Below are 19,956 nucleotides of genomic sequence, written 5' to 3'. Positions count from 1 at the left end.
ACAATAAGAAGGTTTTGTTGTTGTTGTTTAGAGATAGAACTTCATTCTGTTGCACAGGCTGGAGTGCAGTGATGTGATGTCAGCTCACTGCAACCTCTGTCTCCCAGGTTCAAGATATTCTCCTGCCTCAGCCTCCCAAGTAGCTGGGATTACAGGTGTGTGCTACCATGCCCAGATAATTTTTGTATTTTTAGTAGAGATGGGGTTTTGCCATGTTGGCCAGGCTAGTCTCAAACTCCTGGCCTCAAGTGATCTGCTGGCCTTGGCCTCCCAATATGCTGGGATTACAGGTGTGAGCTACTGTGCCCAGCCAAGAAGGTCTTAACCTAGGTAAAACTGGTCACTTGTGGGGCACATTAAAAAAGAAAGGATCCAAAACTCCTCAAAAGCAATGTAATATATTTTTCAATTGGTACACAGAAACATCTACTAGATTAAATGAATCAAAAATTGCCTTTCTAAAATCTTCCTTCTCTAAGGCAAATGAAAAGCTTAAGCAACAAACTGAGAACATTACATAAAAGGACTGTACCTTGACTGAATTAACCCTGACCATTCACTTTGTCCTTACCTATATACTCTAAGTCCACTAACCCTTTTGCTCAACTACCTCTTTACCCTGAAGATAATGGAAAAAAGGAAGTCAAACAAATGCCTTACAAAGTGAAATCTTCTGATCAGCCAGGCCTGCCTGCTGTAACTACCTTTACTCCATGTTCTAAAACTGAGCTTATAGCCATTGCAAAAGACTTCCCTAACCCAAAGGAAAACCTCTAGAAATTTACTGAAAAAGTCAGAATCCTTATTGGAGCATATGATCCAGGAATCCCTGATCTTTATCAATTTATTCATATGATATTGGGACCCTGTGAAGCTCACAAACAGATGGTAGGAGTGGAATCGGAAAAACTCAAGAATATTAAAGACCCCTAGAATATCTCTTTGAGAGGAGGGCCAAAAGGAGCTGGAAATAATTGCTGAAAATCTTTTATATTCAGTTCCTAAGAATTTTCCAGATTGATTGGTCCATCATACAATCTTATAGAAAAAAAAAAAAGGATGAACAAGTTTGAACTAGTTGCAGATTACAGTCTGTTTAGAAATATTATTTATTTAACATTCCAGGGTGCCAAGGGGCCAGGTGTGGTGGCTCATAATTGTAATCCCAGCATTTGGGAAGGCCAAAGCCAGTGAGTTGCTTGAGCCCAGAAGTTCAAGACTATCCTGGGCAATCTGGTGAAACCCCATCTCTACAAAAACTACAAAAATTAGCTGGGCCTAGTGGCATGCACCTGTAGTCCTAGCTACTTGGGAGGCTAAGGCGGGAGGACTGCTTGAGCCCAGGAGACAGAGGCTGCAGTGAACCGAGATCGAGCCACTGTACTCCAGGCTGGGTGACAGAGTGAGACCCTGTCTCAAAACCAACCAACCAAACAAAACACATTCACACACACACACACACACCACACACACACTCTTCAGGCTTGAAATACAACAAGGGATGTTTTCTACAGGGATTGAAATAGCCTTAATTGCTCTGTTCATAAATGGACTTTGCCCTGAATTTAGTGGCTTAATTAGAAAACATAAACCAGGATGGGAAATTATATATATATGATTGAATTAGTGTCCCTAGATGAACATTTTGTACCCTAGCCAAACATTTTGAGAAGATTCTAGAATAAGGGAACAACCAAAAGGCAAATAGGCTCATGTCTTTACAGTTACAACAACTATAGGAACCAAGAGGATTTCTTTGTGTGCATTGCAAATCAAAATCAAGAGGTCCCAAACATAAGAAACCTGTGGATTGAGATGTCTTTACTGTAAACAGCCAGGCCACTGGAACAGAAACTGTCCACTCTGACACCAGCCATCTGATACACCCATTTATTTTTGCCCAGACTTTCTGTACTTCAGGAAGCCCCCTGGGGTTTGACTCCCAGAATAATCACCAACACTGATGGGGCTTCAAGAAATTCTCCCCTAAACTGCCTCGCATAGTACCTCTGAATGAACAAGACAAAACTAAGATTAAGATTAATGAGGGAATATTGTACATTATTGATAGAAAATTTATCTACTTTAAACCCCATCCTCATAAATCAATGAATCCCTCAAAGTAAAGAGAATGTTTCTCTGGTGGGGTTTGAAATCAAGTGCAATAGGTCCCTATGTCTGAACCTGTCCAATAGACACTTGGACCATTTTCAGAAGAACATACCTTCTTACTACATGATACTGCCTCAATGCATCTACTGGAACAAGACTTGCTCTCTAAATCAAGTAGTCACATAAAATTTTCTTCAGAAGGAGACAGAATCTTCAAATTTCCTAACTCTTCTAAACCTGAACTTTTCTGTTCCCTATAGGCATAACATGTAGATAACATGGAAACTCAAACCTATATAAACCCTCACCTTTCTGAAGTACCTAAATATTTGTGGGCTTCTTCAACTGAAACAGGAAAAATTAAAGGTGCTGAACTTATAAAAATCCAAGTAGATTATTGTAAGCCTCTATCTAAATTGCCTCAATGCCCACTAAAACCAGTAGCTACTTAGTAATTCTCACCATCATAAAGGACTTAAACAAAGACTTACAATTTCTTGCACTAGCCCTTATAACACTCCAGTCCTACCAGTTAAAAACTCAATGGATGAAATTGTTCAAGATTTGCATATCGTAAATAAGATTGTAATACCAAGATTTCCAGTGGTTCTAAACTCTATTTTTTTTGACTAATGTAACCACACATTCAAAATGTTTGACAGTAGTGAGTCTTTGCTCAGCCTTCTTTAGTACTCCAGTTGATAGAGTCAATACTTACGTGTCTTTACTTGGGAAAATCAACAGTGTACTTTGATTGTAATGCTACAAGGGTTTACTGAAGTGCCATCCTATTTTTCTCAGATATTGCATCAGGATTTGGCAAACTTAAATTCCCTAGGAATTCTACTCTTGTTTTTTTGTTTGTTTTTGTTTTTCTTTTTGAGACGGAGTCTTTCTCTGTAGCCCAGGCTGGAGTGCAGTGGCACCATCTTGGCTCACTGCAAGCTCCTCCTCCTGGGTTCATGCCATTCTCCTGCCTCAGCCTCATGAGTAGCTGGGACTACAGGCGGCCACCACCACACCCAGCTAATTTTTTGTACTTTTAGTAGAGACGGGGTTTCACTGTGTTAGGCCAGGGAGATCTCGATCTCCTAACCTTGTGATCCACCCACCTCGGCCTCCCAAATCACGCTGGGATTACAGGTGTGAGCCACCGTGCCCGGCCAGGAATTCTACTCTTAATGAATAAGTAGATGATCTACTGCTGTGCTCTCTTACTAAAGAAGGTCCAGGAATATATTCAACTTACTACAACAACTAGCTTACAAAGGGCATAAGGCTTCTATGGGAAAGCTACAGTTTTTCAGGAAAAAAAAAAAAAAAAGATTCATTATTTGGGAAATAATTTAACTGCAGAAGGAACTCCCTCTCACTTGAAAGTTTCCTAAGACCCATGACTAAAAGACAATTACGACGTTTCTTTGGACTTGTAGGTATTGTAAGTCTTGGGTCCAAATTTTTCTGTTTGGCACCTCCATTTTATTAATTTACAAAATACTTTGTCCCAGAGTCTTTACCTTGGGAGAACAACCATGAGCAGGCCTTCAGCCAACAAAAACTGGCCCTACAACAACCTCTCATCTCAGAACTCTCAAATTACATCAAACCTTTCACCTTGCTTATTTATGAACCTGACAGCCAACTTTAGGAGTTCTTGCTAAAAACATGGAGGAAAACACAGACCCATCCATCATTTATTATGGCCTGCAATTAGACTCAGCAGCTATTGATCAAAGGCAGTAGCAGCAGCAGTCAGATTGGTAAGGTTTCACTAGAGCTAGTTTTAGGACATAAACTTTATTTTCAAGCTCCACATGTTGTGGAAAGACCATTAAATTTCATTCAAACTCAAGATTTCTCAGCAAGCAGACTAACATCTTGAGAAATTATTCTTCTGTCTCTTCCTAGTCTCCGTCTAAAATATTGCAAACTACTTAATCCTGCTACTTTACCAGCCTTTTCTGGTGATGATGAGGACCAAAATGGTGTAAATGTGAAATCATAGCTATTGACCCCTCACACTGATTTATAGGATGGTCCATTATATAATTCTGGGCTAATACTTTTTGTTGATGGATCTTATGCCAAAAATTCAGAAGGAAAATATCAAGCTGTGTGTGCTATGACAACCCAATATAAACTAATAGAAAAGGAAACTCTTCCCCAATTTAAGTCAGCCCAACCAGCAGAGTTATATGTTTTTACTTAGGCCTGTGAAATATCTAAGGGCAAATCAGTCAACATTTATACATATAGTAGATATACCTTTGGGGTGGTCCATAATGTTGTCATATTATGGAAACAAAGAAGATTCCTCACTTCTATTAGGACCTCAATAAAAAAAGTGACCCCAAGTGAATGAGCTTCTTTCTGCTGCTTTGTTGCCCTCACAAGTTACTATTATTAAAATTGAAGCTCACACTCATAAAACTGACCCTGAATATAGAGAAACTGCCCTAGTAAATTTCCACGATAAGTTAGCTATTTCTGAAAGTGTTTGTATATGCCATTTAAATGAATTTCATAAGATTGATTCAAATAACCTATGATAATGTATTTAATAAACAATGCTCTGCACCTAAATTAGAAAAGCAAAGTTGGCACCTAAAAAATACAAACTCAGTACTAAATATGGACTCACTGAGGGCCCAGACAACTGCCTGGTCCTCCCTGAGTCCTTAAAATCACTGCAATTAAAGGCTCTGTACTCCACAACTCACCAGAGTGTAGACAAAATGGTACAAATTATGAAAAAGTATTGCTGAAGTGATTGTTGCAAAAACAGTTTATAACCAGCATCTGATTTGTCAGATTCGTAATCCTGGAAGAACAATTAAGGTTTCTGGCACTATACTACAATCACCTGCTGGACCACTGGAACACCTCCAAGTACACTTCATTCAGCTGCCACCCTCAATGAGTTATCAGTATGTTCATATAATTGTATGCCTGTTCTTGGGATAGATTGAGGCCTTTCTCTGCGGGAAGGTCAATGACACAAAAGAAGCAAAAAAATTACTACAGAATGCATTTCCCTTATGGCGTGCCCCTGGAAAGATTTTCAGTGATAGAGAAACTCATTTTATTGGACAAATTATTAAACAACTAAATTAAGTTTTACAAAATGGCACTAGCATTATCCTTATCATCCCAAGTCTTCTGCAAAGGTTGAATGAACAAATGGTATCCTAAAACTAAAATCGGCTAAGGGAATCTATTAGATTTCCTTGGCAAAAAGCATTACTACTAGCTTTAATGGCAATTAGATCTACCCCTACTGAAAATCAAAGCACAAGTTGACACCTTATGAAACAGTAAGTGAAAGACCTATGCCCTTAACAATTAAACCTAAAGTATCTTGAAACCTCTGGTATAATTCAATATTGCAAGGCCTTGATACATGTCAAAGTATACTTCCACCAGGTAAAAGAAAGCCTACCATGACCCATTGATTGATCAATAGATTTTCCATGACCTACAACCTAGAGATTGGGTCTTTTGGAAATGATACCAAAGAAAGCTTCCCTCGAGCTTCATTGGAAGGGAGCATATTACGTTCTTCTCACCACTCATACTGCAACAAAGCTTCAAGGCCTTAAGTCTTAAACTCATGTTTTTCAACTTAACTCAGACTTTTGGAAATGTACACCAGTTGACGATGTTTCAGTAAGACTCACCAGGAAAATCTCTCCCCAGAAGTAGATGATACCTTGAATGGAGGCTATTTTCCTAAGATCATGGATCAAGAATCTCCTCTCCCTATTATTAAGCCCCTATTTTTTTTCTCTCCTATTTCTTGTACTTCCTATCTGTGGGTGGCAAAATTATGTCATAATTGGAATATCACAGTCAATAGCCTCTGGAGGAAATTTAATTAAATGCTGGATTTGCCATGCTAAGCAAAAATCCTTCTATGATTTTAGAGATCCTTTAGTTCCATTGTGACTTAATTTCTAGACCCATTTATTCTTATACTTGTTTTAATCTAACCCAACCATGGACTAGGATGGCCAACGTCCAAGTTAGTTGACTGTATTATATGGAGGCTACCTGGTTAAAAAAACAACAACAAAAAAATGACTTTAATAGACTCTTTTGCAAGAATTCCTATCCACCTGTGTATTTTTGCAGACTTCCAGTATGTAATAATTCAGTATCAGACTCTTGGTTAGAAGTGGTCAGTGCCTCTATTGTAATTAATATCTCCACAAATAAAATTACCCAAGGAGAAGGCTTATATGCACCCCATGGTACATCTTTATCTGTGAAGGTTATTTAACTCTCAGCCATATGCTTGGGCCACCCCATGCCTTGATAGAGAATGAAAGGCCAATGCATACTAAGTATTTTAATAGTATCATTGTCAAACTATAATCAATCAGAAGCTAAACACTGATCCACCCCTCTAAAACTACATTATAGATTGAAAAGAAACTTACAGCAGATGTCAACCCTACCAGGTGGGCATCATGTTTTAGGGATCTTTCCCTATGGCTTGGGGTGAATGCAAATAACATGATGATCAGAAATTTGTCTTTGACGTAAGTTACTATAGCTGACTCTACATCTAAGGCTATGTTTGCCCAAGAAAAATCTCTACATTATCTTACTTAAGTTGTTTTAGATAATCAGACTGCGTTGGGCCATCTATTGGCTGAAAAAGAAGTCAGTGCAATAACTAACATATCCTGTTAGATCTGAATAAATACCTCTCGTATTGCAGAAACTCAATTACAATAAGTTAACAGGCCACATGGCTAAAACAAGTTGAATCCCTCTCTGGTTGATTCTTTGATTTATTTTATTTTAGCTGGTTTGGTTCATTGGGAACTTGGCTAAAGAGAATACATTGGCATCTTGATATTATCCTCCTGACAGTCATGATTACAATCACCTTTGTGCACTGTATTCTCTCAAGAGCCTTAAACACATGTCCACAGCCATCGATGGTACATCAGATGGTCTCACTGCAATTAGAGTACAAAAATGAAACAAAAGGAACCTTTCTTTAACAAGCCTGACGTCATGACTTATGAGTTCCACACTGAGAAAAAGACAACCCATCCACTATGGTGGCAGGGAGTGGTGCTTATGCCTTTATTTTGGTCAGTCTCATAAATGAGAAGATGAAAAAAGGGGGAATTGTTTCTTTTTTAAAAAAATCCTAATATAGAAGTCATTACACTGAGACAGCCCCAGTGCTTTAGGTTCCTATAAGCAAACCAGAGCCCAATGTAAAGACTATAATGAAACTAGAGACATTACCAATCAGAAACTACTGTCTAATCTCTGGCTAGTGTCTTTCTACTCTAAACCAATCTAGTATATTTTACTTGTTTTCCCTCCATGTGAAGAAAGCTCACTACCCGCATGGCTGTAGCAGAGTACTCCGAATCTCTTTTGATTCTGAGCACTACCCAATTCATAAATTGTTCTTTGCTCAAATACACCTATTAAATTTATTTTGTCTAAATTTTTATTTTACATACCTAAGATAACTTACTTAAGAGTGCTATGTACCTGAATTGGAGAAACAAAACTGATACTTAGAAGGATGTAAATTCAATGTGCAGCATGGACTCATGGAAAGTCTGGATGTCGGCCTGGTCTTTTCTGAGTCCTTACAGCTTCCATTGTCAAAAGTTCTGCCCTCTATAACTTGTCATGGAGTAGACAAAATGATACAAATTATGAAAAAATATTGGTGTGGTGAATGTTATAAAATTGCTGAAATAATTCATAACCAATGTTTGGTTTGTCAAACTCGCAATTCGGGAAGACAATCAAAACCACAGGGGGTACATTTCTGCTACCTAATGGGCCATTTCAACATTTATAGAGATTCCATGTAATTGCTACTTTCAGTGGGATATGAATTTTTTTTTTTTTTTTTTTTTTTTTTGAGATGGAGTCTTGCTCTGTCGCCCAGGCTGGAGGCATGATCTCGGCTCACTGCAAGCTCTGCCTCTTGGGTTCACACCATTCTCCTGCCTCAGCCTCCTGAGTAGCTGGGACTACAGGTGCCTGCCACCACGCCCGGCTAATTTTTTGTATTTTTAGTAGAGACAGGGTTTCACTGTGTTAGCCAGGATGGTCTTGATCTCCTGACCTCGTGATCTGCCTGCCTCGGCCTCCCAAAGTGCTGGGATTACAGGTGTGAGCCACTGCGCCCGGCCCTGTATTTTTTTAAATAGTTTATGTTCCCTAGTTGGAACTTTCAATGCAGGAAGTCCAATACTATAAGAGTAGATAAAAGGATATTCAAAAATGGGTTTCCTTTATGGGGCATTCCTGGCAAAATCTCCAGCAGTAGAGGTATCCATTTTACTGGATAATTTATAAAGCAATTAAATAAGGTGGTATGAACACAATAGAATTACCATCATCTCTTTCACTCTCAGTCTTCTAGAAAGGTTGAAAGAACAAATGGCATCTTAAAACTGAAATTGGCAAAGTTAACTGAATTGATTAGATTGCCTTGGCTAAAGGTATTACCATTGGCCTTGATGGCAATCTGATCCACCCTCAGAGGAAAACATAAGTTGACTTCTCGTGAAATAGTCACTGAAAGGCCTCTGTCCTTAATGATGGAACCTCATGAATGTCTTGGTCTCCTAAACCCTGATATGACTAAATGCTGTAAGGCTTTAATGCATTTTGCAAAAGTGTATTTTCACCAGGTAAAGGAAGCTTTTTATAATCCACCAACTGAGAACAATCAAATCTTTGAAGATCTAGAACCTAGAGATTGGGGCTTCTGGAAATGACATCAGAGAAAGACTGCCCTTGAACTCCATTGAAAGGGATCATACCAATTTATTTTCACCACCCTCACTGCAGCAAAACTTTGGGGGCTCAAACCTCGGGTCCACATCTCACAACTGAAAATGACCTTCCAAGACTCTTAGAGCTGCACACTCATTGGAGACTTTCAGGGAAAGCCGACCAGGGAAGTTTCTCTGCAGAAGCAAATGGCAACCTAGATATGAATGGCTTTCCAAAGATTACAGACAAAGGCTTCTTTTCTATGCCATTATGAAAGGACTACCCTTTTTCTTTTTTCCTTATTTGCTGTTGTCCTAATCTTTTCCTTTTCTCTGCAGGAAAATCTGTGGGATCACAATTTGTGGATGATTTTTTTTTTTTTTTTTTTAGTTAAGGCTTATGCTCTAGCAAAAAACTGGAGCAACTGTTGGGTTTGTAAAGATAATCTAGTTTCCAATGAGGAAAGACTCCAATGAGGTTACTGAGGTCTCACTCTTGGGTGGTAGTGGAGTACCAGTAGTATGGAATTTGAAACTAATCTGTAAATTGGAGAAAAATGTTGGACTTTGTGGCCAACAAGACCTCCTAGGGGTTCGTACTGATAGAAGTCACTCTCTGAATGGTAGATAAAAACATACATGTTCAGCAAAAAGCACTTAATGAAACATCATGCAGTTTTAGATTTCCTTTTTTGTCATGCTGGGGGCTTGTGTAAGGTATTGAACGAAATTGAATGCTGTATCTATATTTCCCCTTATTTTGCTACTACAGAAAGCATAATTTAAAAGTTGGCTGAAACCTCTGTTTTTTAAAACCTTGCCATCAAATAATCAAGGAAATTTCTCAAGAGATAGGAACACATAATATGTTTATAAGAACCACTAACAGTTGGTTTGTAGACATCCTAAGTGGTGAGTGGCAAGCTTGGCTTTTCCAAGGTTTCCTAATCTTTATGTCTTCTAGTGGGTCTCCAGGTTACTATAACTTAAAATAACTGGCTAATGACAAAATTGTATTCCTCTTAAATCAGACCATTCTACAGTGGACTGTTGTCTTTAATCACCATCACATCCTGAACACCAACTATGATCAACTGGACTCAGATACCACTGAACTGTCTATATTAGCTGAACTTCAATTTGCTTGATTTTGATCGGTTCAGTTTGTAGGGGCTCCTGTTATGCAGCACACTTAAGTCTTTTCGTATTATTATCCTGATGGTCATTATATAATAGTCCCCATGATGTGTAGTCTCCTGTCAAGTATTAAATTTTTGTATGCAGCCATCTAGCAATCCTTGAATAGTCTCGCTTTGATTAGATCATCAAGATCATATAGAATTATTGAACTGACTTGGAAATTCCATACTGAAACCAAATAAGTCAATTTATGATGGTAAGAGAGAGTAGAATCCATGTCCAAGGTTTTGGTCAAATCTCTCAAAATTGAGAGGCTGACCAAAAGGGGAGAATTCTTAAACTAAATTTGGCCTGTGAATGCCTCTGTACTTGACTCTTCACATAATAAAATGCAACCTAACAGTACAGAAACTAACTTGAAGCCTAACATAGCAGTATACTTTTGTAACAACTAGCTGAATCTCAGTCAGTCCCAGTAGCCAAGCTTCAGTCAATCACAGGTGGCCAATTGATCAGACCATGGTCAAGCGAGACAAATGCAAATCACAACCAAGCAAGCTGTTTCTGTACTTCACTTCCATTTTTTATCCACAAATGCTGTCTGCCCACATTGAACTGTACCTTGCTCAATTAAACTCTGCTATATTTGTCTAAAGTTTTTATTTTAATACAACAGAGCTACAGGTCTCCCCTCCCCACACAGAACAGCAAAGTAGGTGGGGAAGATACACAAGGAGAGAGTAGAGTACAAACAGAGTACAAGATCTTGGAGATCATCTGGTGCACCTCCCTCACTTTTATAGTTGAGCTTCCTGGAAATTAGCTGAATCACACAAGTCAGTATATGTGCTAAGACAGGAGTATAGAACTCTCATCTCAACTCTGGAATAGTTTCTGCTGTACCTCTGGGTCTCTAAGCAGCTTGCTTGCCCTCAATGCTTAACATTTTCCTGAAGAATGATGGAGAGAATGTTTTTGACAGTCTCTTTGCTACAAGAACAATTCATGTGAGATAAGAAAATTATTTCCTACTTCCCTGACAAGATTTTTAAATAGTCATGGATCACAAAACCATGCCCAAAAGGCCTTTCTAAAACTGTAAGGAGGTAAAAAAAAAAAAAGACTGCTACTGACAGGTTGAAGTCATGTTTTTGAATGAACACATCAGTTTTCTAGACATTGGCATAATGGACTACATACTAGACGAGTTATTTAGAAAAATGTGGCAACTTCACTCAGTTGAAGTTTCCTTAAATAAACAGAGAAGCATACCATCTACCTGAAAGTGTAACTAAAGATTAATAGTAAAAACCCATATAAAATGTTTGAAGACATCCTTAATACATAGTGTGCTCTTATAATATTAGTTTTTGTTTCCAAATGAATGCATATTATTTTACAGTACTCTGGGGCTCTTTATAGAGTGAGCTTATTTAGTAGATTAATACTTGCCTTGGAAGATTTTTGTCCTTAAAGATATCATAGATTTTTAAATTTAAAAAAATTAATGATTATAGATAGATAATAGTTGTATATGTTTTTGGCATACATGTAGTGTTTTGATACAGGCATATAATGTGCAATAATCAAGTAAATTGAAGTATTCATCACCTCAACCATTTATTATGTATGTGTGTTAGGAACATTCCAATTCTACTCTTTCAGTTATTTTTAAATATATAATAAATATGTTTAACTAGAGTGGCCCTATTGTGCTACAAAATACTAGATCCTATTCATTCTATGTAACTGTATACTTGTACCCATTAACTATCCCCACTTTATCCTTCCTCCCTACTACCCTTCCCAGCCTCTTGTAACCACCACTCTACTATCTCCATGAGTTCAAAATTTTTTAGCTTCCACATGAGTGAGAACATACAATATTTATCTTTCTGTGCCTGTTTTATTTCACTAAACATATTGTCTTCCTGTTCTGTGTAAATAAAAGGACTTCATTTTTATGGCTAAATAATACTCCTTTGTGTAAATGTACCACATGTCCTTTATCCGTCAATCCATTGATGAACATTTAGGTTAATTCCATATCTTGGCTATTGTGAATGGTGCTGCAATATATATGGGAAGAAGATAAATCTTTGATATACTTTTTTTTTTTTTTTTTTATATACCCACAACTGGGATTGCTGGATCATACGGTAGTACTATTTTTAGTTTTTTTGGGGAAACTCCACATTCTTCCCCCTAGTGGTTGTGCTAATTCGCATTACCACTATTTTTATATCAATTTTATCAGCATGAGATCTTGGATAGAAGCAAAAAGAAAAAAAAAAAAAAAAAACACCAAACCTTAAATTTTAAACAACATATTTTACCTAGTACAACTCTCTCCAATATATAGAGAAATGCTTCAAGTAAAGTGGCTCATCTATTATCATACAGTCAATAAGAGGCAGAGATAGCACTTGAACCTAGTATTTTAAGTTCAAGTACAGAGTTCTACATTGCCCCAGTTAAATTAACAAGGTCTCAATTTCTTTACTATTAAAAAAGATAAAAAGGAAAAATAGGAATGTGCCAATGTCATGATTCCTTCCAGTATAAAAATGCTAGAACTTGAATAAAAGAAAGCCAACATTTTTTAAGCATCTAGCATGTACCAGGACCTGTGCAGATTTGGAGGATAATTTTACTCCTGTATATGAGTGTGATCCTATTGCTTACTTATCAATCTGTTTTTAAATCTATATAGATCACACTGTTTTTAAATCTATATAGATCATGCCATTAAGTGATAATTAGGAGGACAATGTGGCAACATGAAAAAAATTCTGATAGTATAATATTAAGTGAAAAATTAGTACATACTATTGCATATTCTCTACAATTACAACTCTGGGTACTGACATAGGAGTTTCTTGGGTACAGAAGCAAGTCTTCATCCTCATTTCAGTATGCTTGTGCCTATTCCAAGAAGCATATGTTACATTAAAAAACATTAGGTTAAATAGAAAAGAAAATGAGCCTGTTTGTAGTAAAAGTCTGAATACACAAAAATTATAGTGATTCTTCCTGCAATATCATAGTATATTATGTATAAATTTTCCTTTTGTTTTTACCTTTTCAATAAATTGGAGGTATAAGAGAAGACTGCTCTTAATTGCTGACTTTCAATACAATCTATTGAAGGGTTGAAAAGAATGAGGTATGGTGTTTCCAATTCCATATTTTCTTAGAGAGAATATGTCAGTTTTCCTTAACTTTCTAACTAAAAGAAATTAGTCAGGAGCAAGGAGAGTCTATGCTTTACTAATATGTACTTCTTTCCTATACTACATTATTGTGCATCAATTTTTATTTATTTTTCAAGAATCACAGTGTCAATCAAGAAAGGATATAGTTAACTGAAAATAATGTTATCCTGTAAAAAATGGAATGACATTCATTAAAATGGTCACGGTGACAGATAATGCATGTTTTAACATTTCTTCACTGTTTATTTTTAGATTTTTTTTTTCAATTCAAATGTAAGAAAACAATAGAATGAGAGAGGGACAAGAAATGTAATAACCAAGCAGAGCCCTAGCCTAGCTCACTATGTCTGCTTCCTCTGGGTACATGCAGACAATACAAAAACATTGTATTGCATGGAAAATCTTACGGCATTAGTAAGGAAAATTATCCAAAACAGACAAAAGAATGGCAGCAAGCCCTTTCAGTGTCACACTGGAGCACTACCAGGCCTGTACAAAGGTGATTTAATTCTCTAGGGTAGTGTCTCTCAACTTGAGAACCACTGATATTTTGGCTGGAATAATCTTTTTCTGGGGGTATGAGAGGAGGCAGAAATAACTGATGTTTTTATATTATAGGATGTTTAGCAGCATCCCTGGACTGTATGCAGGATGACGGTCGCACCCTCCAGGTGCCAAGACCAAAAATGTCACCAGATTTTGCCAAACAAACCCTGAGGGGAAAAATTACCTGGGTTCCCAAGAACCAGGAAATATGTCATTGTTTTACTTACTATTTACTATTGGTAAGTACCCAGAGTTGTTCTGGGTACTTTTAACTTGTATATTTTTGTGTGGTAGTGATACAAACCATTTCCTCTCTGGTTGAAAATATATGTTCAAAGCTTATGATTTTATTACCCTGTGGGACATTAATGAGCATTTTCCCTAACTCAGCAAACATATTCCATCACACTTTTCCAAACTGACTATACGAATATCTGCTTTTCAAAGTCTCTTTAAAACTGATTCACCATACTGAGGGTTCTCATCAATGGGTTAAATAAGCTGTAAAATATCCTCACTTGATATTTGTAGGAATCATGTTTACTTTTCTTAATTTTTAAAAGTACATTTTGACAGCATTCTTCATCTTTAAGAGAAAAATGCGTGTCATTCTTACATAAGCCACAGAGGTATTAATGTGCTCCGACTGCTCCACCAAAAACAATAAAAGGGTTTTTATTTTTTGCTTTATAAATGATAAGAATTGCATGTTTTTATATGGAGCTATAATCTATCTAAATTCCATTTAATTACATTAGAAAATAATAGGATTAACTATACAATTACTTTCCCTTGTAAAGGACAAAAGCAACCAGTTCAAAAGAGCTTTGTTTTAATGAAGAGAGAAAATCAGGAAATGTACACAATTATTGCTTAATTTAAAAAGTAACCACCATTCCCTAAACCTGCCACCAACCAATACAGACACACAAATTCATGCAGACATGCACATGAGCTCATGCAGAACTGCAGGTCCATGGCTAATTTCTTCCTAAGGCAGTCACAAAACAGTCATAGGGAGGTCAATAGGAGATATTAGCTTCCACAGTTGGACCTTGTAAATCTCACAATTTTGAAACTGGAGGTGAAGGAAAGGATTGCTCTTTATAGTAATGTAGGACCATGGCATCTAATGTTTTTCCATTACTCACTAATCTCCTTTATAAGAAAGAGAACAGGCCTCTGGCTTAGGCAGACAAAGTGCCTGGCTGGGATTTATAGCTTAGCTTTTATTTTTCAGGTGTTTACTTCCTAGTTACCTTTTACTTATGACAAATAATTCTGGCCTTTCATTTTCCTTTTAATGAATTTAAAATAAAAAATGATAAATAATAGTACAAATGGTAGAAGGATATGAAAAAAACATTATGAACGTGTTGAGTAAACAACTAAAATTTGGGGAACACTCTGCTAGATGAAACTGATATTTGCAATAGAACTCGGTTTATAATTGCTGACCCCAAGCTACCTTTTAATGAATTGTTAAGGACAAACTCCTCCAGGAGGAGGTATAAGGCTAACTAGTAAAAAGTGATCACGAAATTGAGGGTCAAGAGACCTTTATTCAAGCACTGGACATGTCATTCATTAGCTGGCTGTGAAATCTTGAGTGTGTAAACCTGATAAAATACAATTTCATGATTTCTAAAACTCCAAATGAATGATTTCTAAGAGTCCTTTTAACTTTAAAGTGCAGAGATTGACTACTATGATCCACACTGATCTCTCCCTCATCTATACTCCTATTTTACATAATAGAGTTTAGCACTGATTTATTTTTAATTATGTCACAACTGCCAGTTTTGCCTTTCTATCAAGACTGTAGGATCACTGAAGAGAGGAATCACCTCAAATCCTTTTTTGTAACTTAAAGAATGGTTTATTTAATGCTGTCCAAGTAGTAACACTCAATAACTGTGGGATCACTTGATAATTGGCCAGCTTTTAGCTTTCAGCAGAAATCTAATTTGTTTTCATTAAAAATAAAGTGGCAACCATATAAATTCTTTAAAACTTGGAGAACTGTTTTAGTTCACTCTCTATTTTGTGAGTAGTTTATTGTATAAGAATGCTATGGTTTGAATGTTTGTGTTGCCCCAAAAATTTGTATGCTGAAATCCTAACCTCCAAGTTGATGGTATTAGGAGGGGAGGCCTTTGGGAGGTGATTAAGTCACAAGCGCAGACACCCCAAGAATGGAATTAGTGCCACTATAAAAGAGGCCTGAAGGAGTTGCCTGCCCTCTCTATCACGTAAGGACAAAGTGAGAAGGTATTATCTAGGAACCACGAAACAGGCCCTCATTGAACAATCAATCTGCTGGTGCCTTGTTCTTAGACACCCCAGCCTCCAGAGCAGTGAGAAAAAAATTCTGTTATCTATAATCTATCCAATTTATGGTATAGTGTTTGGTTTAGTAGCAGTCTAAAAGTACTAAGTCAAAACACATGGTGATGTATTAAAACTGCTCTAAAATACATAAACTTAAGCTACTAATCAAAACCTATCAAATTCATAAGAGAATTGATATAGATGAATTTGGTAAACTTGTAATCTATAAAAAATTATCTAAATAATTAAAGTACTCTAGAACTATGCTCTACAATATAGTAGACACTGATCACATGCTGCTATATAAATTTAAAAATTTAGTTCATTGGCCATATTTCAAGTGCCCTGTGGCTAATGTCTGTTAAATTAGTGCAGATCGTAGGTCATTTCTGTCAACACAGAAAAATCTACCAGACAGCACTTCTTTAGAATGTCCAGGAGAAGCTCTTTAATTGAGATAATTCAAAGAAAACTATGTTTCCAACAAAGGAAAAGCCTTGGCAAAGAATTTGGTTTATTCTTCTCAGAACCCAACAAAATGGGGAAATGTCCTTTGTTAATTTTGTGTGTTTATAAATTAAGGTACCTTAAGTGGAACAAAGAAATACCATTTATAAATAGAAAATGTATTACAAATATGAAAGTCAATTAAGGAAATACAAAATAAAACTTCTTTGGAAATGACTTTCATATTTTTCTCACAGCCTACCAAAATCCATGGCCAGGATATACGTAATATATACTTGGCAGAACTTGTCTTTATAGCTTAATTTTCTGTGCCAAAGATACGGGCCTTCAGAATTCTTGTTGAGAAAATAAAAAGTAATTGTGAAATGGTTCCTCTGGCCTAAGGGATGACAACATATATCAACACCATTATACCCTCCCTACCCACCCACAAAAGCTTTTAAAGAGTATAGAACAAACAAGCAAATACAACCTTAACCAACACCAGCTCAACAGATATAGTCTATAAATTAATTATCAGCAAAGGTACAATGTATGCAATAAAGTATTTAACAATATACATTTTATTTACCTCAGTTTCTCTACTTCTCTACATCTTACCAGATGGGTTATTTGAAAGAACTCCAATCTCCTACACAAAAAAGCAGGATTCTGGCAGATTGCTAACTAGAGATTTTTGGCCCTATAGGCAAGCATCTGTGAGTGGGGCTGTGTGGGAAACAAAAATGTTGGAAAAAGAGTTGATAGATGCCCAAGCATAAATGCGGACCCAGCAAAATCCATACTCCTGTTGTGGCATCTCTGTCCATCCATCTCTGTTAGTTACCAAGGAACTAGCCCAGAGCAAGGGCAAATGGACAATAGTTGGGGAAGTGGGAGAAGAGGAGGTATACCTTGAAGGAGTAAACAGTTTTGGATTTGTACGATGTTTTAAAATCATTAACAGAGACATCAAATCATTAGCTGTCAACCTGGTTCAATTTACTTAGAATATGTGTGGTTTTTTTTTAATCCCATTGGAACAGAAATGCAATATAATCATGAATTTCATCTCTTATTCTTTATGTCTATAATAAATTTTGTTTGTTCTCTGGAAGGCCTACGTAAACATAAATGGTATTCCCTCTAAATTGCAGGTATTCTCGCAGCCTCTGAAACCAAGTATGGGTCGCCTTCCCGTTCTGCACCAGGTCTCACCCACGCTTGATTTCATGGGCCAGGAGAGCATATCTGAGGTCTGAAGTCAGAACAGTTAGCTAGAAGGTGATAAAAGAATAAAGCAAGAGAAGATACAATAAAATCTGTTGTATAAATAACATTTTATGTAAGAACCAGCAAATATAATTCAGCGGAAGACATTTTCAGTGCAATTTTCCATTCAGATTATCTGTACTGTGTCCAAGATAATATGTAGTGACAGGTAAATACTCAACAATTCTTTCAAAATCTATTTTGTATATATTTCTTTACTGTCAATTTTCTATCATCTGGAAAATTCAACTATACAGTCTCATCCAGTGTACTTTACACCAATCATTCTGGACTTAAATGTCTTTCTCCATCATCAAATTGCATTGACAAAGCATGCAGTTCAAGAAAGCCCTTCTAATTTTTATGAGGTACCAAAAGGAAAATACATAAAATTACAATCTAAGATACCCTGACAACACAAAAATCCACAAAATTCTTTCTTGACACCTAAAACTTCGTCTGACAAATTCGGTTTTATAAAATGTAGAGCTTTCAAAAAAAAAAGCAAACCATAACATTTTAAGAAATTCTAAAGTCTTGAGTAATTTGTGAATTTAGCATTCTATAAATTTGTATCACAATTTTCCAGCATTAAAAGAAAAATGAAAGCTAAGTAACAGACAAACCATGTTGGCATGATACTTTAAAATTTGCAAAATACAATTATTGTCCATATAAGATTACCAAATAAAAACAAAATCAGAGTCATAGCATAGCAGAACTGACAAATACCTCAGAAATAAGCTCATAGTCTAATCCCAGTAATTTAGAAATGGCAAAACAGGAGTTTGGAAATGCATCACTAGAGGTTGCAGGAATCACTGACCTGTGTCAGCTCAATGTGACCAAGCTCTATGCCTCCACATATCCTCCAAAAAAAAAAAAAAATGAGAAGCTAAGGAAATTTCATGACTGATCCTGATAGTGGCCCAGAAACCTCCTTGTTCCATTGCCTCCCTACACCTGTTCAGTTCCATTTCTACCTGGTTCCCTGCTTAGCTTCATCTCATTGTCATCCACCCTTGCATCAACATTTAAACTTGGTGTTGCCGTTCTGTACCCTAGCTTTACTTTTCAGTGATCTTTTTTTGCTTCCTGAGACAGAAAGACTCATCTCGTCTGGGCCCCCCTGTTTACCATATTCACCATGCCTCCCTCTCCCCTCTACCTCACAAGCTCAGACCTTGGTGTCAACACGGAGCCTCTCTAGTATGCCAGCCTTGAGAGACAGCACCATTGTTAACAATTTCCAGTTCTTTATAAGGTTATTGGATTTAACTCCTCAAAGCACTGTGCTTTAATTTCCAAGTGGCACTTTACCAACGTTAACTTCTTTGTGGAAAGTTTTACATCAAGGTAGCATTTGCTCAAAGGGCATGGGCCACATAATAGGGAACTTCCAAGGGACCTTCATTAACGCATAGCGTGGGGTAGAGGAGTGGAACTGGTGATACAACAGATGAAAAGGAACTTTCCAAGTGGGCAATTAAAACAGTGTATTCCAAAGAGAGAGAGAGAAAGAGAAAGAAGGGTGAGCAAGTAAGAAGTATGGAAGATCCAGGAACTCCTGGAAGTTCATTATCACCAAAGAACAAGTAAAAGGGGGGACCTGGTGAGAGATGCAGAAAACTGATGAAAGATTGGACTTCCAGGGACCACGTTGTCAAAGGCCATGCGTGAGTGCCAGGGAATTTGGATGTTTTCTCAGAAAGTAGTGAGACAGTGGAGGCTAGTTAGAAAGCTGTTGCCATTTTCATGTGAAAAATGAGAGTATAAAATCAGACTTGTGGCAGTGAAGATAAAAACAAACAAACAAAAACAATGAACACCAACAGAACTTGAGGATTGTATGTAGGGGAAGAATGCATGAGGACTCATGGGTTTCCAGCCCCCTGAACATGGTGGTTATGACACCATTTACTCAGAGGTAAGGAGAAATCAAAAAGAGATTTAAAGAAGGTAGGAAATTAGCTCAATTTTAACCATGGCAAATTTTATGTAAATAGACTTGAAGATCCTAGATTTTAAAACCAAAAAATATAGTCAGAACAGCCCAAGGACAGCATATAGAGACAGAGTAATGACTGGAGGACTGAAAACCAAGTACTCCAATTGAAGGAAAAGTTAAG

General features: G+C 36.9%; 1 protein-coding gene across 1 annotated transcript in view; it reads right to left on the bottom strand.

The window, feature by feature from the left end:
* The window catches only part of LOC131380933 (bone morphogenetic protein 1-like), a 400,763-nt gene that overhangs the window by 135,829 nt on the left and 244,978 nt on the right, over positions 1–19,956 (bottom strand). The gene's annotated exons all lie outside the window — the stretch shown is intronic.

The sequence above is a fragment of the Hylobates moloch genome, unplaced genomic scaffold (genome assembly GCF_009828535.3).
Source record: "Hylobates moloch isolate HMO894 unplaced genomic scaffold, HMol_V3 SCAFFOLD_13, whole genome shotgun sequence".
NCBI classification, from domain to species: domain Eukaryota; kingdom Metazoa; phylum Chordata; class Mammalia; order Primates; family Hylobatidae; genus Hylobates; species Hylobates moloch.
The sequence above is the reverse complement of the archived record's forward strand: the minus strand, read 5'-3'. Positions and strand labels throughout refer to the sequence as shown.